Source organism: Python bivittatus, unplaced genomic scaffold, assembly GCF_059951505.1.
Source record: "Python bivittatus isolate LINGU-HERP-01145 unplaced genomic scaffold, Pbiv_v1 ctg000840_np1212, whole genome shotgun sequence".
In the NCBI taxonomy this organism is placed as follows: Eukaryota; Metazoa; Chordata; class Lepidosauria; order Squamata; family Pythonidae; genus Python; species Python bivittatus.
The window spans coordinates 30,054,645-30,078,475 of NW_028277113.1; the positions used below are offsets into that span (position 1 = coordinate 30,054,645).

Consider the following 23,831-nt stretch of genomic DNA (forward strand, 5'->3'; position numbering starts at 1 on the left):
AGAGTTCAATATCATTTCCATAAGTAATTCCTCTAATATTGCACCTATAACAATATTACTGTGAGATACATTGGATATAGAAGAGAGTAGCCAGTCACTAGTGAGATCTGTGGTCAAATAGGGACTTGAACCTTGGTTTCTCCGGTCATAGACCAATAACTTAACTTCTATACTACACTGACTTTCAGTTCAGTGCATGTTGTAATACCCTATTGATAATTGGGGAGTTTTTGTTTCTTTGTTTGTTAATGGTTCTGGAGAAAATATTTCTGTCTCACTTTAAGCAGATAGGATGACTTTGCAGTAAATGAAGAATTGAAAAAAAAAAATTAAGTTGGAGTAGAGCTACAGCCAATCAATAATTTCTATAACTAAAAAAACTGATTACCTGAGGGTAACACCTAACACCTGGCATTTTATTTAACTATGAACAACCAAGGCCAAGCTTATAACATTAACAAATTTTCTTATTATATCTTTGCTATATTTTATTTGTAATTACTAATTTCAGTAATTTATACTAATTCAATAATTATAGCAAGTTAGCTAACATTTCTGTAAATTTATGTTTATATTCTGATTTTATCAAAACACACATAAGACATTTATTATAAGATTTTTGTTTTAAGTATTAAAATGTTACATATTATTTCCATTAAAACAGCCATATTTTAAAATCTTACCACAGTATTTCTAATATATGATTTGGAAGTGCTTAGGAGAAGAGGACTTCCAGAGAAGAAATGGTGAAGACGACTCCACTAAAAGCAGAGTCAACCACAGTGGCAGAATGAAGAGCTGACAAGTAGACCAGCGCTTCATAATTCCTCTCCGGACAAGGGACAGGGAATAATCATCTTGTTGAAACTGTAGTTGGTGCCTTCAAAAAGGACACTGGGTACGCATACTTCCTTTTTAATCACTTTTGGAAATTGCTTAAATTGTTGTTAAATTGGAGTTAACAACTGATTTTCAGCTATAGGAACCCTTGGATCGACAAGTTTTACAGCATCAGGTCAGGTCAATTTGATCCTTAGCAAAGTAAGTTTTAAATACAAGTTTAAGGACTTAAAAAAATATTTGGAATAAACAGCAAAGGGGTGATTAGAACTTTGATTTTGGAAAGTTACAAACAGACTAAGGGTCCAGATGGATTTGAAATAAGATTTTGGAATTAATTATAAGAATCTTTCCTGTGGGAAAATGCTTTTGTTTTGAATTCTCTTTAAAAAAAAAAAATTAGGATATGAAGGTTGGATACTAGAGGGAACCAGAAGGAACTAAAGATTACAATTAAAGGAGAAGAACATTTAAATTTGACTTACTAATACAGAATGGAGCAAAATATTTTAATATTGGCATGTTGAAGGATATTTTTGAACAATGAATCCAGAAGTTAATTTTAGAAGTGTGTCTCTATAGATAGACTGTGTTTAAAAGATGTTATGTAAGAGGAACAAGTTTTACCAGACAAGACTAAGACTGATCCAAAAGTGGATTTAAAACAGGCTACAATAATGTTATGGAAAAAGATGCTACACTGTACATACAAATGGAAACTGGCTGATGTCTAAATAATTAAAAGGGATATACAAATTACAAACCAAAAGAGTGACCTGGATAACTTTCCTACATTGGATTTACAAAAGAGTCTTGTTAAAGCTTTAAAGAATGTTGTGAGAAGAGACAAAGAAAAAATGAAAAGAAATCAAGTTCTAGGACATTATTTGAAGGGACTAAAGATCAAGATTGTTAAAAGTAAAAGGAAGGAATATAAAGTTGGTTTATTTGATCAAGGTTAAAATAGATATGTTGTTATCTCTGGTAACCCTTAATGGACTTTTGCTGATCAGGACTGAACGACAAGGCTTTAAGGATCTGTTTATAGATAAGAAATGGGATGTAGGAAGAAGAGATCATTTATTGTATTTTAAGAGACGCTGATAAGTTACTAACATTGTTTATACTTGTGATAAAGGGGAAGTAATTTCTTTATATATATTTTTTCTTTATTATATTCTTATTTTTTCTTTATTTTCTATTTTTTCTTTTCTGCACTTTCTATTTTTTATGCCTTTATTTCTTTTAGTTTGTATTCGTTTTTATCTTTTTAATTGCAATTTTTAATAAAATTACTATTAAAAAAAAGGAAGTGCTTAGGAGAAGAGACACTATTGATGATGGGACGAATAAAATACCATTGACAATAACATAGCCACTTAAAATAAAAAGTATAGGGTTATTTTTTCCATAGGAAATGATATTTAAAGAATATGCAAATCATGTTACTCACCAAGATAGACTCAGGATGCCACAGTACAGCTTTGTATCCTATCTAGTTGACAATCAGTGTCCTGTTCAGCTAGTAATACCAGATATTCTGAGGGGGAAACAGACATAAAATGTTTAATAGACTGAATTTCCAAGGATTCTTCTCCCGCAAGACCTTGATGAAACTCTATAGACTTTCCAGACAAATTCAATAACCAACTGCTTATTGGGTAAAAATAGTAAGTTTTCCTACACAGGAGAATAAAGATCTATACAACTTTCCTTACTAATTATTACTCTTAATTACTACACTTATGTCATACTTTCTCACTCAACACACAAATGACCAGGCTCCAATTATCCTACTTCGGACACATTATGTGAAGACCTAGCTTTTTGGAGAAGGCTCTAATTCTGGTAAAGATTGAAGGAAAGAGAAGAAGAATATGACCACCAGCAAGGTGGATGGACTCAGTTGCAGTGGTGATAGGTGTACTGTTACAAGACTAAAAAACCATGTTAGGGACAGATTGTCATGGAAAAAATCTATCCATGTGGTTGCTAAGAGTCAACACTGATTTGATGGCACATAATCAATAAATAAATCATCATGCAAAGAAAAAATTAATAAATACTAAAGATTGGGAGAAAGGAAAGCATAAGTAACAACGAACAATTAAATGTGAACAGACTTTTTAAAAATGCATCCCTCTCCTGAGCAATTGAATAATTCAAATTATTTTCAGTATCTTTTCAAATGTGCACTTTTAATATGAAATTCAAAAAACAGACTACATTTACTGCTATTTACTATATATACGTATATACTGTATGTGTGTATATGTGTGTGTGTGTGTGTATACACACACACACACACATACATACAAACAATCAGGATTGTTCCATTCAACTATATTAGTTCAACATTATTACATTCAAAGTACACGGCTGTTTGTGAGCATATTCATCACATCTTTGCTTCAGATGCCATTAGGGTTGTGTGTCTTTCTCTCCGTCTCTCTACACTTCGACTTTGCCAGTATGTAGAATTAAACAACTTTCCAAGGTTGAATAAGCCACCATCTGTCTGTTTTGCATGGTACTGTTTGCCATCCAGGAGGCTTGTCCCTCAGAGCATGTTCCTACCATATGTCACCCTCAAGTAATCAGCCAGACATTTGAGAAAAAATGAGCAAGTCTCACTGGAAATCCCTCTCTAGAATTCTAGAGGAGATTCTCTAGGCTGTGTTTGTCATATCCTGTTATCATCATGTGCCAGGAACTTTAGAGGTAAGTCATCTAATAAAAAAAGGCATTCTATTTGGGTGGTATAATTATACACCATTTCCTAAGTACAACTTGCAGAATTCTATCATTTTAAAAATCTTTAAAGGCAAGAACTACCATCTACAAACTGGTCAGAGTTCAGGTTTCTATATTCCTCCTTCTAAGATAGCATATTAACATAAATCATCCAAATCAATTTTAAACCTTTACAAACCTAGAAGGTTCCAATACAATAAAACCTTACTTATTTTATTAAGCAAATACAATTATGAATATTTTTTCTCCGAACTTTTAAAATAAATCTTCCAGGTTGCTCTGTTATTGCTTTCTGTCTTTTTTCCTAAGTGTAGAGCTGAATGCACATAAATCTATATTCAAATCCTTTCAAATGACAGGAGGTTTTTTGGGTTCCTACAGCTGTGTGTTTTCTTGGACTATGAAGCATCCAAGTACAGGAAGTAATATCATTAGCTGCAAATCTTCATGAACTGAAGTTATTATTCCTTTTAACTTTGTTTCAGTCAATGCATAATTGGAAATAGGACCGTTTGGCAAATTAGCATATGTATCAGCTAATGTACACAAAAAACAGGTGTGCATAGTGAGTAGTTACTAAGTAAGCACTAGGTAAATAGTCAAGTAAGGAGATAACCAAGATAGATTACTTTATGCTGGTGCAACAGTAATTAGGCCCTATTATGTAAAACATGAGTGTTTCTTTAAAAGTATGATTTATTTACTTATTTATTGGATTTTCCAATAAACTCCAACTCCAAAAAGTCTCTGGACAGCTTACCTTATTTAAAAGAATACATAATATAAAAGGAACATGACCACCTGAACAAAATCTCATAAACAGCATCCAGGAAAAACAACAAAAAATTGCCAGGGCCTCCACAGACACCCTAACTCCAGGCCTGGGAACAGAGAAGATCTTAAGAGACATCCAGAACTCTTAAGAGTGGCATAAGTATCTTCATGGGGGATGCTGTTCCAGAGGGCAGGGGCCATGACATCATAATGATGTGGAGTTTATAACATTGAACCTTTACTCAACTTATTAAGGTTTAAAATTTAGAAGAAATCCTGTAATTCTTAAGCTGAGGAAATGGAATAGAATGTTTTATTCACTTGAGAACATTATTACTTCTAAAGAGGAACTCTGGGACAAGTATTTGTAGAAAGCTCTTCACTTCTTTCACGGAGGACAAAACCAACACAACAGAAATTCCTCTTCTATTTTGTTAAATTCTCCTTCTATAATCAGGGGGATAATCTTAACTTTGCCATTCTGCAAAACAGCTGCTCCACAGTATGGTTTTATCAAAATATAAATCACAATAGGTCTCATAATATAAGATAATTGACAGATACATATATATTTTGATCTTTTAGTATACAGACATGGAGGGATAAAACTCATAACTGAACAAGTACAGCTAGTCACCAGGTTAAGAACGCCCAGTAAGGATGACCCGTAGTTAAGAATGGAGCCTATTGTAGCAAAATTCAAGTAAAATACACAATGATTCAAGTTAACTACACATACTACCTATACAGTATTATACAATAGTACCATTCCAGCTTACATACAAATTTGACTTAAGGACAGACCTTGGGAACGGAACTTGTTCTTAAACTTGGGACTACCTGTATGTGATTAGTTGGTACTATATATTCATTTGGTCAGATCAAATTTCAAAATACAGATGGAAATCAGATCACTTGTTGCTCAGAATACAGTATACTGCAAGTTCTTTGTATAGTGTAGCTGTTTCCTAATACATTATAAGATGACTCATTAAATAGTTTAGCAATTCAATTACCCAAGGCAGAAAAGACCAGAAAAATTGGTATAAATGATAATACATTAAAAGTACACCCACATATAATGACTCAAAAGCCAACCCTACTACATTAAGCTAATGGGAATTTGTACTAAAGAGGAGGGGGATTGTGAAGACCAACTATTTAGGATTTTTAAGCCATACTTTCAAATTAAACAAAGCTACTCCTATTTTCGCTTGCTTCTTCCACATCAGGCTGCAGGAATGATGCCCTTGCTTCAGGTCAAAGGAAAAGCAATCAACCTAGAGCCAAACCACTATCACGTTTGCTATCCTCTCTTGCTGCTTTGGCTTTAGCTTTTCACACAGGAAAATTCAAGCACATGATTTCCCAAATTTTGTAAATGCCAAGTCCATCTAAGGAAAATAGGATGATGCCACCTACAGGCAAATTTCTACAAATATCTGTGAGGAAGATTTACAATAAAAATAATATAGGATAGACTGCTTCATCAAAATTATTCCAGAAGAGCAAAGCGACAGAACACATGCAATAGCTACTAAATATACAAGCAAAGAGGAAAAAGATGGAAGGTAAGAGAAATAAAGTAGGGGCCCTGCATTTTCAACAGGAACTGCAAGATGACTATGAACAGCAGTACTGTATAAACAATGTCAGTTACCTAACTTATTGAGGTAGATGTTATGTTATGAAAAAAAGATCCAAAGAAGTAGTACATAGGTTGGGCTTCAAAGAAAATCTATATGGGCAAACACTTCAATCTTTGCATATTATACAGGAAGCACAAAAAGAGGAAGCATGAATCCCTTGATCTTTTGCTTTCAATGCTTCCTAGGAAAACTACTCACCATTTTGGAATCAGGAACTCTGGTTACAGAACCCAGACAATTGCTAAGGCAATATATGTTTGAAGGAGATTAAGTAACACAAGAAGCCAATCAAATCTCATCTGGCCTTCTAATGCTGCTGACTCTTCAATCTGAATAGTTTATCAACTGCTCAGTAACTGGCTGGCTTCACAATCCTACTAAGCCATAGTTTGCTATGGATTATTAAATAAACGACAATGAATTGTGCTACCACTTCCTACTAAGATATAAACCATGGTTTATTAATAATGACTGGGTTCATAAACCATAATCTAAACCAAAACCAACCAAACCACACTATAGTTTAATCTGATACATGAATCCAGCCTTTACTTGACTCTTTACTAAAATTCTCTGCTTAATTCCATACTGAATAATCTGTCTCCAAGAAACCAGCATTGGTAACCAATTAGCATGCAAGCCAGTTCAAGTTCAGTGCTCTTCCATGACTTTTGTACAATATCCCAACTGGAAAACTATCTTCAGTGCAATACATAAGTACAGCTAGGTTGTGATTAATGCAAGTTCGAATAATTCAATATTCAATTTAATGCAAATTGTAAATTGATACCAGGACATATTTAATGCAACCCAAAATCCAGTTAATGCGAGGCTAGCACATGCACAGTTGAGGTTAGCACATGTCCAGTTGTGGTTGGGGTTTTACACACTGCTGATCTTTGTGTGTGTAAAATGGAGAAAAGGAAGTTTCCGTCAGAGGAAAACAGTACAAGCTCAAAAAAGAAGATGCTCATTATTACATTCGAGCAAAAATGTGATGTAATTGAATGACATGAATGTGGTCATAGCAATGCTAAAATAGGACAAGATGTTGGAATGCCTGAATCTACAGGGTGCAATATTATAAAACATGCAGAGGAAATAAAAGAAAAAGGTAAAATTGCATCAGCTTTTTGAAGTTTGCAAACATCTACAAGGTGATTGAAAAACAATAAAGATGTTTTCATCAGTGTAACCTTACTTTTAGGAATTATATTTAGATTTTTTTTTTGTTTTTATTTTGCTTTTTATAACCACTCTGTGACTTTGTCAACAATTTAAATTATAAGTATATTATTTTTATCCTTTACTGTAATATTTCATTAATATACATATAAATTTATGTTTAAAATTTTTCATTGCCTATTTCCATCAAGCTGGAACCAATTATCATATTTTCCATAGAAATATCACTTCAAATAGTGCGAATTTGAATGTGACCATTTTGTGGGATTCAAGTTGTATCGTAAATACATAAATAACAAAAAAGCATATATATCCTCTTCACACAACATGCTTAGCTGAATCAAGCAGAATAGTTGGTATGTTGTCCAAACGCTCTATTCAATCTGTGGTTGGGGTAGACCTATGTACAGACAGTCCCCTACTTACAAACAGGTTATGTTCCAAAAGGCTGTTTGTAAGCCCATTTTGTTCATAAGTCCAACCAAGTAAAAAGTAAAAAAAAAGAGGAGGAAGCAGGAGGCAGGGCAGGGTGTGGGCAGAGGAGCCCTATCTTCTGTTGCCAATGCATCGCCAGGTGAGTGAGGCAGGAGAGGCAGCGGTGGCTCCCTGGACTAAGGGACAAGCCGGTAGGGCTGGCGTGCTCCGTTGGTGGACAAGGCAGGAGACCTCTGCCCCCTCTCCCCTGTCCTTTGCCACCGCCCCCTCTCCTGCCTCCCCAGAGTGTGCCGTGTAAACTAACCTTTCCTGGGAACTCCAACTCCAATGCAAACCTCCAGTGCACACAGAAGGTGGGAGAAGGCAGGAAAGGGTGAGTTTGTGGCGTGGTGCAAACTAACCCTTTCCCACCTTCTCCCAACTTCTGGTTTGACTTCTGGCCCAACTTCCAGTCCATCTTGTTCGTACTGGTGAAAGTTCACAACATGAAAGTTTGCAAATAGGGGACTGTCTGTAGTTTTACATCAAATAGCCCCAGGACTAAACTATCTTCCACAGTCAGCAGTGTTGTCCAAAGAGCTGAAAGGCTTAACACTTTCTCTACAGTTGAAACAGAGATGAAGCCTAGAGCAGCTTCATAAAAACAGGGCTTCTCTGATAATTCTGTCCTTGTGTATTTTTTATGTTTCACTCTCCATTACCATATGCAGAGTTTGAAAATGGAAAGGGATAACGGTAGGTAAGTCTCCCAACACCATCCACATTGGTGTTCCAAGGATAAACATTTTCCCAATGTCTTATGAAATTTAAATAAGGGTTTGAAATCATGCTTTGAAAGGCAGAAATAAATCCTACTCAAAACTATTAATCAGGCAGATTACCAAGTTTAGAGAACAGCATAGAGAAGTCCATCCTGTCTATATAAATGCATATTTAAATGTATATTTCTAAAAATTAGAATAATTTTATATCATGATTTATCTGGGAGCATGCCTTAAGAACCAATTTGGTGTAGTGGTTAAGGTACTAGACCAGAAAATGGCACACAGTGAGTTCTAGTCCCTCCTTAGGCACAAAGCCACCTGGGTGAGCTTGGGACAATCTCTCTCAGCCCTAGGAAGGAGGAAATGGCAAGCCACTTCTGAAATCTTGCCAAAAAAAACTGCAGGGACTTGTTCAGCCAGTTGCCAGAAGTCAACACTGATTTGAAAGCACCAAAAAAAAGGGGGGGGGGAAAGCCCTAAGGTCAACCTAGTATATATGACTAGAGAAGATACATGATATAAAATTTTCCCACTATTGTATCCAGATTGGGCCATATCATTTTAGGTGGATAAGGAAAATTTGAGATTTAGATTATTCATACACAAATTCACCACTTTCAATACATAGGGCTTTTTGGAGATTCATCCTATAAAATGACTCTATTTGTTTGTTTGTGCAGTTTATCTACTGCCTCAATCCTAGTAAATTCTAGGTAGTTTAGAAATATTAAAATAATAAATAATATGTTACATTGAATCATTAAAACTATAACAACAAATATATACATGCCTATGGCTCTATGCTATAGGCATCTATATATTTGTTGTTATAGTTTTAATGATTTTTAAAACTTTTAAAATTATAGTTTTAATGAGTTTTAAAGTCCCTGAAGGCTTTCGAGAAAAGCCAAATTTTTACCATTTGTCTTATCAGGTGATAGGAAGTTGTCTTATACCAAGTCAGACCAACGTATATGAATTCACCAGAAGCTGAGCTCAACTAGAAGGAGACTATACTTATCTGGCAAAGTTGGGACCCATCACATACAAAATATATACTTCTGCATGGAATTCTAGAGTTATACTGTCCTCCAATCTGTTTGTCAATGCACAGAATATCTAATCTAGCCAAGTTTTAACACTGATTTCTGAGTCAGATTCTGCAATACAATTATAACTTACTATTGGGAAAATGTGGCTCTTTCTGCTGTTGTTCAGCTATGTCCTATAAAATTTCATTAACATTTTGGTGAATAATGGTTTGCAAGACAAGGAAGAACTTATTCAAGCCTATTCTTGCCTGATGCCACTCAGATATCTGTATCCGAATGTTCATAATCTCTAGCTAGCATAATTCTAGCTAGAAACTATGGAGCATATTTGAAGGACACCAGTTTAGTGTGTGTGTATGTATATATGTATATGTATGTATGTGTGTGTGTGTGTATGTGTGTGTGTGTGTGTGTGTGTATGTATATATATGTATGTATATATATATATATGGGGGGGCAGTCATTGTTTATCCTTAGGCATATATATGAGTGGGGTCATTGTTTATCCTTGGCCACTGGGCGGTTATGTGTGGTGGGTCTGAAAAGACACAAACCCACCATGCATAACCGCCCAGCTTGTAAGCCACCCAGCGTGACTTGTGTGAGATGGGTGGCTATAATAAATCATATAAATAAATAAATAAATATCCCTGAAGCACTAGCAATATCCATCTACCTACCTACTTGCCTACCTACCTACCTTCCTACCCAGGGACTAGCAGAACATTATTTAGAGAAATACGTTTTTGGCACATCCAAGAAAAAGATTTTGGAATATTAGGGGAAAGCAAAACACATCAGCTGGAAAGTGTAATTATTTATAGTCTCATAAGCATATAATGGGTATGTCTGTAGTTTAAAAATCAGATGCCAGCCAGAATTCCTTTTATCAGTGCAATGCAAAGGTGAGCAAGCATAGCTGCTGTATATATAAGCAATCAAGCTACAAAGAAAGAGGATCAGTAAAAAGCTGCAGACCTTTCAGAATTAGCAAATAACTTATACAAGTACTACATGACTAATAAAGACATGACAAGAATATCACTGAGCTACTGTAAAATCCCCTCCAAGTGCCTACAGGATAAGGTCACTGAAAGAGCTTTGCCCTGAATGATTCTGTTGATATGGAAAGAGAAGGGCAACACTCAGTTGCAACTGACTGAGTGGCATGAACCAACTGCCAATATTAAAAGTGTTTTGTCTGGAAAAAGAAATCTCTCTGTGTGTGTGCGTGTGTATGCACAATCAATAAGGAGTAAATGCTGCAATGACAAGCATGTGTGTTAATACACCTACAGCATCGATTCAGTCGCTAGCCAAAATAAGAGCCAGAACATTTTTTTTTCCCTTGGGTGGCTCCAAACTGTAACAGCAAGCAGTTAAACAACATGCTCTGCAGCCAGATGGCTTAAATAAAAAGAACACTTTTTGTTAATTAGGAAATAAATGAATCTGCTGTTAATACAACATGTTACAGTGCAGGAGAGCAGCTTAAACTTTTGATCTTTCCAACAGGCAGGAACACTGCTTCCATATGACATTAGTTAGAAGCTTTGTGAAATTTTCTCCAACCTCTTTCCAAAACTTACTGAATCAGTATTTTACAACAGTCTATTTCTTTGCAAATGAAAACAGCAGTGAAATAAAATCATATGTAAATTTGCCTGGCTAAATTATATCAGTGTGAAATTTCCACTTTTCAGTAAAAGTAGAATATTAACTAGTTGGGGAATAGTTAGAAATAATTTCACACTGATAAATTTTACACTGATAATTTCACACTGATAAAATTTAGCCAGGCAAATTTACATATTATTTTGTTTAAACATTTTATTTTCATGGAATATAGTATACTATTTGCAATAAGTTTTAAAAACCACCGTTCCTATTCTTATGGTAATTATCTTGCACTTATTTATAAAATTCTCTCTCTAAGAATCAAGCACAGCTATACATGGGCAGCCACTTAAGAATTACTGTGCCACCACACTCCCATGTAAATACAGATTTATAATATAATGGCAACGTTTTGACACGTTCAGACATGGCCAGCTCAAAATGGTACTATCTTCTGTGTAGTTTAATAACTGCATCATTAGAGGGTGAGTGGCACTGAGCTGAGTTCTATTAATTGTCAGTTCATATTATATGCTTTATTATCATTTGCATAACACTTAAAGATGAATATATTTGTAATTTTTTGTTTGCACCATCATTTTGTTAGAATGACATTTTTTTTTCATTTAATCAGATGACCCAGTTTAAAGTGTTGAACTCAGACTAGGGAGAGTTAGGTTCAAGTCTACTGTCCCCTAAGGTAGTTCATCAGATGATTTTTGGACAGTCACTCTCTTTTAGCCCAGCTTGTTTCACAGGGCTGTTACTCTGGGAAAAAACAGGAGTGCTACATTGCCACTTCGGGCTCCAAAAGGTTATAAATCTGATAGACAGACAGACAGACAGATGAGGCATTGGTTTGAATCCAGAATTATCAATGGTGCAACACAGTTATGACTAACTTCATTCTCATGGAATTCTCATTCTCTGTTCTAAACATACATAAATCTAGATCCGAATCACAGTTTTCCTTATAACTACAGAACTGTAGTAAATCAAACTGTATCAATCAAATATCATAAGCAATACAGCAATACTTGGGGATGGTAAATTCCAAATGAAGTTATCTGTATCTAATTAGCATTTTACAAGTGCACTCTGTATTAACTGGAATTATAACTGAATCTCCTTATTTGTATACTGTCCATAAAACAGAAGAATGAGAGGCAATTGTTCTTTCAACCCCTAGCAAAGCTCCATCTGCCACACAGCCATTCTTCATAGTCTGATTTCACATAAATCCAGATTAAGCCCAATTCTTTTCTTAAGCCTTGATTTCATATTCTTGTTTTTTCTGCTTCAAAGAATTATTTACTGAAGCTATGCTATCTCTGGCTAGGAAAATTATAAGACCATATGGGGCCTCAGTAACAACTCCAACTCATGGAGTAACCACAGGCTATGTATCTCTTTCAGAGTTAGTACAACCTATCCAAAATAGGCTTGCTCGACACTTACAGTACTCTGTCTTTGGAGAATTTAATTTAATTTTGCAGATCCCAATCCAATGTTCTATATAAAAATGAAAAAAAGTATAAATCTTAGGATAGACTTAGTACACTGAAAGAAGTTATGCTACAAAGAATGCCCTCCTCCCAAATGCATGCCAAAACCAGTAAAATCCAGGCCTCTCACACTTGATGTAATATCGCTGCTTCATGCCCTGCCCATCAATCACCAAATACAATTGTTTTAAAAATGTGAAGTCCTCCATCATTGTTACAAGCCCTAGATATAGGGAGAGGGGGAGGCCCTGGTGGAGCAGCAAAGGGCAGACCAAAAAAAAAAGAGAGAGAGAACAGAACAAGCAACACCATCCGACTAGACTGGAGGCAGCAGTGGGTGGGAGATACTGTTAGCTGAGATTGTCACCTTCCTTGCTGCTGTCGCTGTGGGGCTGATAGACAGCAGAACCCATGTGGAAGAGGACAGAAGAAGATGAACTGTTTAGAAGAGATAATACCCACATCCTGGATGAGAGCCAACAAACAAGAAAAGATGACCCCCTCTCCAGAGTGAGAACACAAGAAGAGGTTTATCCCTTTACTGAAGCTCTTAGCAGGAAGAAGATCCAGAAGGGGTGAGTAGGGATTATAATACTGAGATGTGCATGATAGAGGGGAAAGAGAACAAGGAAGTGGCCTTAGCCAGATTGCCTGCTCAAAAATAGTAGGAGTAGGAAATGGTTGCTGGTTAGTTGTATTTGGGGCTGCGGTGATCTGGGATAACTGTGACCCTGCTGGCTTGCAGCCAAATGTTGAGCTGTGCATATAAAGGACCTAACATTGGGGAGAGGGACAAATTTATTTTGGATATGACAGAATGGGAGATGCACTGTAGGAGGCTTTAGGGAAGGTTCTGTAGGCGAATGGAGATCAACAATTTGCTGCATGACTTCTTGGCTGGGAGTCTGGATCACCAGTGACATTGGTCTCAAGCTATTGCTGATAAAGGCTAAGTCCATTTGTAATAAGATCATATTTATCCACAACTTGGTGATAAGTGAGTGAGCAGACCTGGCATGCATTACCAAACCTGCTGAGTTGAGGGCATGGATGTGGTCCTGTTAGAGATTCAAGGTCTCAGGTCCTACAGCATCCATGATGTCAAGGTCCAGGAGGGGAGTGGTGATCTTGGCTGTGACCAGGGGCTCTGTTCTTTGGTTTGACAGGTTATGAATGCTTGTATATAAAACTGGGTTACAGGGACAAGCTGGGGACTGACTTGTATAATGGTCACCCTGCTGCCTGACAGGTGCCCCTCCTGAACTCCTGGACCTTGTCACCAGCACTACTGGTATTGGGATACTTCAATTTCCATACCCTGAGAAGGTTCAGGAGTTTGTCCCAGGTAACATCTGATCTTACACATACAAGTGGATATTTTCAGATTCTCTCAAGGCATGCTTATAAAATGCTCTGAATCAGTCTGATTCAGCAGTATATACATGTAATAAAATAACCCCATAGCACAACTATTATGGAATCAATCAAAAGTTCTCCAGTATCACTATTTGGAAACAAACTTGCAGATAAGAATGGAAACACAATTTCACTTTATCCCTAAACCCCTAGAGTTATTCTATCAGGTTTTCATGGTCAGTAACATGAATAGAAATTAAATGGCAAAGGATAATTTAATACAAATGCATTCCCCTTTCTCTCTCCTAATAAAAATCATCCATCAAACCTATCAAGATTATTTCCATGCTAAATTCAGGCTAGAAGCCAAACTAAAATGAATCAAGATAATCCACAATTGCAAGTATCTGTAGAACTACCTGGCAACCACTCTTTCAATAATCTTATCCAGAAAAGGCATCTCACAGCAATAACAATAATTAGATCAATCTCAAGATTTAGCAAGAAAGCTACATTCTTTTTCATATTACATTTCGAATCATATCACAATAATCAGATTTCTAAAATATGTTCAAACTTATCAATAACTCAGGACATGTTATTTTATTATATTTAATTTTTAGGATATTTGATTTGTTAAGAAGTTAGGGAAGCATACAGAGCACATGACTTCTGAGTTTTTTTTCCAATCCCTTAATAATAACTCTGCTCTGGGCCACATGACCAGGACAGAGGGAGGAAGGAGATTAATTATGGAGCAGTTGGCAGCACTCTGCCCAACTGAGTTTCCCACAGGAATGCAGTGGGGGATTTTTTTTTCTCTGCAGCCCCCAGCCAGATCCAGCCCATTTTCAAACTCAATCTTTTATTTGTTGGCTTCTCTGCCACACTAAATTTGATCTTGTTCTGTTTTTAGGGAGTTATCCTGTGGATGGACAAAGTCTTGAGCTCCTTTACATTATTTCTTTCCAATATTCTGTTGGGTTGTAAAAAATAAAAAAGTAATTACAATCAAGAGGTATAATACTTTTGGACCAGTGCTTCAAAAATTATTAATCTACTCATAGACAGGTCCCATATAAAATAATTAGCAAAAGACTCTCTCAAAGATAAAGATAGAGCTTCCATTTGCTCACAGTTCTTGAGAGAGTATGCCAATAGTCAAATTTATCTTTTAAAAGATCAATTAAGGCTGTTGCAATACACATCAATTTTCAGCTGCCAGCTAAAAGTAAAAATGTTTTCATACCTTGTGAAATAGTAATATGGACCTTCTCTTTCAAAATTATTGCACCATGAGAATGACTCTGCTTATGGGCAAAAACATTTGGATGCAAACAAAACAGAATCCAGAGAATAGCTGTAAGAAATGTTGATGTTTATGAGGAACTGGAGAACCAAAAGGCCATTCAATAAGATACACAACAGAAATATTTCATGCTTTAAAAAAAAACCAAAAACCTACAATTATGAAAATTTTCTCCTCCACTCTATGACTTACATCAAGGTACATAAACTGGAACTTATGTGCCCATTGGCACCCCAGTTATAATCCCCAGAATCTATCCTACCATGGATAAATGGGACAAAAAATAAGGGCCCTTTTTATATTTGAGAGAGTTAAGTGTCAAAATGGATGCTTTAAACCTTGCAGCTACATAAGATACCTATGACACTCATAAAATTCCTGAACCCTCTCCCAAAATGAGTCTTTACCCCACCCATTTTTGGAGTGTAACTTTCAACATATTGCCATGCAAAGCCTGGTGCAGCTATTGAGCCAATGGAGGATTCATACCTCTCCAAGATGGCACAAAAATGAGGAGTCAAACCCAACCCAAGAGAATGTTGAAAAGACATTATGTAAAGGGGCTCAGAACTTTGCCCAACTCTCTGTCCATCCATTTGTAGATAATTCTCCAAAATCAGAACAGAATTGCACCAAATTTGCTGTGGAGAAAGAAACCAGCAAAAGAAAGATAAAATTCTAAAGTGTGCTAAATCCAGGCCAGGACTGCAGAGAAAAAGTATCTAGAAAAAATGTCCCCCATGCATCCCTATGGGAGAAGCAACTCCAAATGACTCCTCCATTCTAAGCCCCCTCCTTCCAGATATGCAACCTGCCCTGGGCTTCCCAGTACACATATACAAACACACAAGCAATACGGAGGCAAGGCAATACATATGCCTCTGCCCTGATTAGATCCTCTCACACACATGCACACACAGAGACAGCATGCTTGTAACCACTATAATTAGACCTAGATATATATACACACACACACACACACACACACACAGAGGCAACATATATGATGCATCCTGATTAGTCTCTGTCAGCCTTGTAAGACAAGAAGCATGCCCAGATGAACCAGTTCTACTTTATTGTAAGGTTACATTAACAGAATCTTGTATACCTGAAAGTACATTTCTTCCCCGTTGTCTTTAATGCGCAAGAAACTAGGGAGGGTCCCTTCTGAGAGGTTTGCCATGCCCACATTCCTGCTGGAGGCTAAGCTGCCTCTTATCTGACCATTCCCCTGGTTGCAACTCTTCCCCTTGTCTCCCAAGGTCATTCCCACATACCATTACAGTCTCTGGGAAAAGATACATGTGCCCACACACACACGTTTACTCCATTACACAGATGAAAATATAAATGGCTTCCATGACCACTACTAATAAAAGGATTAGAGAGAATTCCAGAAGGAGCGCTCTGCAGGCATTCCCTTCCTTCTTTCAATATGGGAGTAAAATATCCCAAACTTCAATTTAAAAAATAATAATTTCCTTCCATGGTGCCAGTTATAAATACTTGTTATGAAAATCACTTTCAGAGTTTTGATACTGAAATTATAAGAAGTCCATTCTATATTTTTATAACATATGATTTCCTTATATAATGATTGGATGAAAGTCCAAAATAATCTGCAACAAATTTTATGGGACTGAAAAAGGCAAGAACCAGGCAAAGTTGCTGAAACGATTTACAGTGGTACCTCGGGATACGAACTTAATCCGTTCCGTGACTCTGGTTGCAACTCGAGTTGGTCTCAAGTCAAGGTAAAGTTTCCCATACGGTTCAATGTAAATCTGGTTAATCCGTTCCGCCCTCCGAATTTGGTCGCAACCCGAGGCGAATTTCCCTATAGGGTTCAATGTAAATCCGGTTAATCCGTTCCGCCCTCCGCCCGAATTTGGTCGCAACCCGAGGCAATTTCCTCTTCAGAGCCTGACTCCCGCCAAGCCTGCTCTGCATTTTCTTTGGAGCCATGCTAACACGCACACCAAAAACCTTCACAAAACACCGCAAAACACACCACGAGCCTCACCGAACATCTCCTTGCTACCGCGACCTTGCCCACAGGAAGCCGCGACTGCATGACAGCAGGGAAAATGGCCGCGGATCCGATTCGTAAGTAGAGGCAAGTTCATAACCCGAGGTAAAATTTTCCTGCCGAAGCTGGTCATAACCCGAAATGTTCGTTAGTAGAGGCGTTCGTATCCCGAGGTACCACTGTACTTCGAAGTCTAACTTTTAGCTTAATATTGTTCATTCTGCAAATCTATTCACTATATTTGGCTTACATATACTTTGGATTAACACAAAAGAATTTCAGCTTAAAGCAGTAAACAAATAGTTAGTTACCATGTTTATTAATTTGATACTAGTAACTAGAAGAATGCCATTACTGTTCCCCTATATAAAGGCAAAAGTAGAGAGAAATAGTGAAAAATCTATAGTAGAATTAGTTTGTTAAATGTTCCTGGGAAGGTATTTAGAGAATTCTGATCAAGAGTATGAGAGGTGGCAATGACCAAATTTGGGAACCACAATATGGCTTTATGCCAGGAAGGGACATGCAGACTTCAGGTAGTCCTCGACTTACGACCACAATTGGGACTGGAAAATTGATTAAGAGGTATGGTTGTTAAGTGAGGCATCATGTGACCACACCTGATTTTATGACCTTTTTTGCTGTGATCATTAAGCAAGACATCATGTGACTGCGACTTGTGACCTTCCCTGCCAGCTTCCCCATTGACTTTGCTTATCAGAAGCCAGCTGCAAAGGTCACAAATGGTGATCACGTGACTACAAGGTGCTGCAACCATTGTAAATGCACGATGATTGCCAAGCGCCAGAATGATGATCACATGACCACAGGGATGCTGTGATGGTCGTAAGTGCAAGGACCGGTCATAAGTCGCTTTTTTTCAGGGCCATGGTAACTTTGAATTGTTGCTAAATGAACAGCTGTAAGTCAAGAACTACCTGTAGATTTTAGCTTCTCAGCAAGTCATTGAGAAATGTATGAAAGTGAGAAAGAAAATTTATTACATATTTGTTGATACACTAAAAGCATATGATAAAGTAATAAGTTTAATTATGGAGTATTTTGCATGAACTGAAGGTTGGTTGCTGAATGTGTAATAGTGATGTATGTTTGGAAGTAAAGCATACATGAGAATAAATGGAATGCTTAGCAAATTATTCAACGGTGAGCAGAAATTAGGAATAAGGACGTCTGATAGCCCCTTCATTGTTTGATGGATACATGGGTAAGGAAATGGCAAGTTCTTTGGCAGTTGCCTAAACAAAAAAATGATTATTTTCCAAGTACAATAGTCAGAGTTCTCTTTGGCAAGATTTATTGAAATGAAAGGGGAAGGGATACAGGGATTTCAGCAAATGAACTATTTTTAATTTAAAACCAATATATCTTAGGGTACATCAGGGTGGAAATTCTCTGATTCTCTCACAGCCTTCTTATGAACTAGTAAAAAAAACCTGATCTCTTTGCTAATAATGAGGAAGTTTGCAGCTGGTTGTTTATACAATAGTTCTTGAATCTTTATCAGTCTGGAAACCAACTCTTACATCTGTGTTTGGGGCACTGTTACAAGTGTGTTGGTTGGAGACATATACTATTGTATGCAGATAATGTGTTGTTGGCTTAGAACCTGAATGACTGGCAGTTAATGTTAGCTTTTATGATGCAGTGAGGAGTATGGATCTGAAAATTAGTGTATCAAAAGCCAAGGTAGTTGTGTTTGAATGGGAAAATGGGAATGAATGATTGCAAGATAGATAGATAGATAGATAGATAGATAGATAGATAGATAGATAGATAGATAGATAGATAGATAGATAGATAGATAGACAGACAGACAGACAGACAGACAGACAGACAGACAGACAGATAGATATAAAAACCAAAAACAAAAACAAAACAACCAAGTAGATTAATTTGAGTACCTTAATAGAATGTTTACTAAAGATGGGAAAATGGATGAAGACATTTTAAGTTTTGTGAATACTGGCATAGAATTAGTGGGTAGTATAAGATCTGTTGTGAGGAATAAAAGTTTGTCAAAAGAAGTGAAAATGGCTGCATGTAAGAGTATGCTTCTCCCCCCTTTCTTATAAGGAAGCAAGAATTGGATACAGTATGTCAGGAGAAACATAAAAAGTTGAATGCAGTGGAAACAGGGTACAACAGAAGGAGTGTGTAGTAACACAAGAAAGATAGGCTCAAGAATTAATTGGCACTGAATGAATGGGACTTAATACAAAAATGAATGACCAGTATAAAAGAAGTGCATTGAGATCAGTTGTACATATAAAAAGATTAAAGGAAGAGTAAATGGCTCAGAAAGAAAGGAAGTAGAAAGCCAAGCCTTATATATGGTTCTGAGTTATATTAAATTTTCTCCTCCAGGTGGAATCTGCCTAGACAATCTGGGCAAAGAGGGTTTTTTTTAGGATCCCACTTCCATGAGCAATCAAAGAGCTATGTACGTGAAAGCAAGCCTTCTCTATAGCAGCCCTTTTGCTTTGGAACACCTAAGCAACACCCCTTTGCTTTGGACACTAGGCAAGTTTCTTATTAATTTTCTGCAGAGCTATTTGTTTCAACAGATGTTTGAAGGCACATCAACAGATGTTTGAAGGCACTTCAACAAAAAGAGACTGCCAATCATTGCTTTATAGCTAAAATATTTCATTTACCATCATTTTAAACAGTGCCTTTGTTAAACATTTAATAAGGAATACATCCTTTAATTTTCAAAGAAAGCACATCAAATATACCATCATGTGTAGTTTCTTTTTCACACGATGTACTGTAAAATACATGCTGTAAAATACATGCTGTGTATAAGGTGTAGATATGTATGAGTTTTCATACCAGCACTGCACATAGAGTCACTTTGAAAATCTCTAAGTCAGCTAAATATGTTAGACTACAATTTCCATCATTCCTATCCACAATGACTATTTGTAATCTACTGTACATGGAGAGAACCAGGTTAGGAAGCCTACTTTGGTAAATAAAATAAGTTTTAGTGACTTAAATCTGAACAGGACATGACAACCAAGATACACAAATGAACAATCCGGAAAAATTCCCAGTCTTCATTGCATCATATTACATGGGTTAGCCTTTAGAAAGAAAACTTTTTAAAGACCAATAATTTCTGTAGATAAGTTGTACCTCCTCTTCATCATACTAATGGAAGTGGGAGGTATTTTTTTTCTCCTATTCCTTTACAGAGGGAAGTCTTTATGTGCTATGTCCAAAGACCAGTGGATAGAAAGTGTGCTGGGTCTGTACCTGGTAGCAATGGATGCAAAGTCAGAATTGCTGAATGTTTCAGGATGGGGACTGGAGTTTTCCTATGTTTCATTTTGCTCATATTGAAAAGAGTACATTCATTACAGTTAAAAAACATTCTGGCCAATACTTAAAGACCTGTCCTATATTTATATCTTCCTTCGGTAAATACAGTCGTGTGAAAAAGAAAGTACACCCTCTTTGAGTTCTATGGTTTTACGTATCAGGACATAATAAAAATCATCTGGCCTTAGCAGTTCTCAAAAGTAGGTAAATACAACCTCAGATGAACATAATATGAACAAAATAAATGATGACATGGTGTAATATGTCATGTGTTGTTGTTCATCTGAGGTTGTATTTACCTACTTTTGAGAACTGCTAAGGACCAGATGATTTTTATTATGTCCTGATACGTAAAACCATAGAACTCAAAGGGGGTGTACTTTCTTTTTCACACAACTGTAAATATTACCAGTATGGAGAAGAAGGGGGAGACAGGTGAGGAACAACAAGGTAGGGAGACCTGCATTATGTGAGAAAAGAAAGTGCTGGAGCAAAATGCAGTAAATCAGACAAGGAAGTTAAAATGATTAATTTGAAAATGTATGGAAAAGGAATGCTAGATAATACTTCAAAAATTTTATCATCACTGTGTGAAAGAAAAATTAACTTATTTAAAAAAAAATTAAAGGAATTTTATTTCAAAACTCATCAAAACCAATTTGAGTACTAAGATACATCTAGTGTAGGGACAAGTTATTGTAGCAACTCAATTCCTTTATTCAAAATCAATGTTTTCATGTTGAATGAGTAATGAAGAATGTGTGGTCTTCCAGATGTTACTGATTTACAAATTTTAGCAACCCCAACCAACAGGTATAAAGGTGAAGAATGCCAGAAATGAATTTCAGTGTTATCCAGAAGGCAACAAGTCCCCACTGACTTCTGTAACAGCAGAACAGAGGAAAAACTACCAACAAATGAGACGTACTAAAAGTTGTGATGGCTTTATTGTTAATATGAAAATGTTGTTTTACTTGTGGCTTTTGTTAGTCTCAATTAGTATATATAGAGTGTCAAAGCATACAGATAACTCTGTCTTGAAGCATAAGGGTGATGGAAGAAATACTGCCCATGCATGCATGCTGTCATCTTGTCACAGACAGGATGTTAAACAAAAGACCCAGCCCACAGTCTCATCATCATTCAGTCATCCATCCAATCTCATCAATTGATTATGACAGTAACACATGTCCCCTCTAGCTAAATGACAGCAAAACTGTGGATTGTAATCATAGGTCATCTTCTAAGGACATTGCCATTAAATATTGCCTAGTATGGCAACTTGTTACAGGAACACCTCTGGCATAACTTCCAGCTGCTAGATGTTACTCTAATTTAGAAAATCAAAGGAGTTAAGCATAAAAAGTAAATAACCAGTAATGCAACAATCCCAAGGCACCTATTAATACTAAAAAAAAAAAAAAAATCCCCACTATAGATGCATGTACCAAAATCCCTTACAGATTCCAACTTCATTCAAATATACATTAAATCTTTGTGCCTCTAACAACTGTCATTATCCCATATACCCTCACTATTGACTCAGAATGTGCAATGTATAGAAGAGCTAAATTGAAACCTTCCAACGAGCTTCTAGTCATGACTTTAGGCATCTTATACATGGTTGCCCATTCAAATAAGCTTCTAGATTAGCCAGTAGTGCTGCTCTTCAGATCATCCCAACACTTCACCACAATTTCTTCTCCAAAGAGAACTAGACTTGCATGACAATATGTTAGCAAAGTACTCAAAATAAACCATTGTCAGAAAATATATTTTAAAGTGTTCACTGAGATAATTCCTACATGTACCATTTTCCCATCATCCTGACAGAGAAAGCTTTTGCTCAGCTCAGATATTAAGTCACAGCTTTAAGTTTATAAATGTTTTCCAAGGAACAGCACCTTCAGTGAGATTACTACTTCAATGTAATAATGCCAGTATTTTCACGTAACAGATGCTATGAATAATTTTGCAGTTACCCCAACATGAAGTTCTGGTGTGTGCTTTTTTATATATTGATCCTTTCCATCCAATTTATTCTTCAGGCTAAGCACTTTTCTTCAAATACAAATATACATGTAACAGATATGTATCTGAGTCATTGAATCTCAGTATAAGCCCTTATTTTCTACTGTGCTTGGAACATGAATACAATTCCTCCTTTTGATATATGCATATTACTAAACATCAATTAAAACACATACAGTCACAATTATTCTAAGGACCCAATTTTGAAGTGGTGCATTGTCACATCAGTTCACAGGACCTTCCTTCCTTCCTTCCTTCCTTCCTTCCTTCCTTCCTTCCTTCCTTCCTTCCTTCCTTCCTTCCTTCCTTCCTTCCTTCCTTCCTTCCTTTTTCTCTTTGTCACACACACATGGTTTTCCCTGCTCACCCCATTTCATCCCCATATTTTAAGATGAATTAGGCTGAAATACAAAGTCTGGCCAGTCAAGTGGGCATTTGAAGCTGGATCTTCCTAAACAACTACTACATTACATGGTTTAAATTTCCCATTGCCACTGCCAATTAGTGTAATAACACAATCCCAGGATTGGATAGAGAATCATCGATACTGGCCAAAGTGCAACAACTGTTCCTGCCATTTTCCAAGCCATGGGTCAAGACTAGAAAATCTATTAGTTATTTTGTATGTCTGTGTAATAAAAGGGTCTTCAGAACAAACTGAGCAGATAGATGACTCCTCCTCTACTGCCATGGAAGAAAACCACTTTGGGCAATGGAAATAGAAAGGGTCAAGCAACACTTGTGAACAAAACTAAAGCATCAAATTTCGAAATCATGTAGCATCTTGCAGATCCCAAACTGGAAGGCTAGACTATATAGGAACATTTGAGTATATACTTATATTCAGAAAGTACAACATGGCAAGCTATGTGAAATGTGTCCCAAGCTTCACAAGTGATATGTGATAGACTTCATAGTTCAGAGAGAGAAAGAGAGAGACTCTCTAAGTTTGTAAAAATAAAATGTGCAAAATATGCAAAATCCTAAGCACTGAAGACATCATGCCTTCAGATCACAACTAAGATATTAAATATTAAAGATTGGGTTTGGAAATCATGTATAGTCTAGCACAGTGTTTTTCAACCTTGGCAACTTTAAGATGTATGGACTTCAGCTCCCAAAATTCCCCAGCCAGCATGCTGGCTAAGGGATTCTGGGAGTTGAGGTCCACGCATCTTAAAGTTGC

The 23,831-nt window shown here is 36.5% G+C and overlaps 1 protein-coding gene across 3 annotated transcripts in view; it reads right to left on the minus strand.

Moving 5' to 3' along the window:
• LDLRAD4 (low density lipoprotein receptor class A domain containing 4) overlaps positions 1–23,831 on the minus strand; it is a 322,441-nt gene that overhangs the window by 257,326 nt on the left and 41,284 nt on the right. For all 3 annotated transcript variants that reach the window (XM_088130968.1, XM_088130967.1, XM_088130965.1), the window contains exon 2: positions 2,294–2,380. The gene's annotated coding sequence lies outside the window, so the exon portion shown is untranslated. The remainder of the gene's footprint in view (positions 1–2,293; positions 2,381–23,831) is intronic.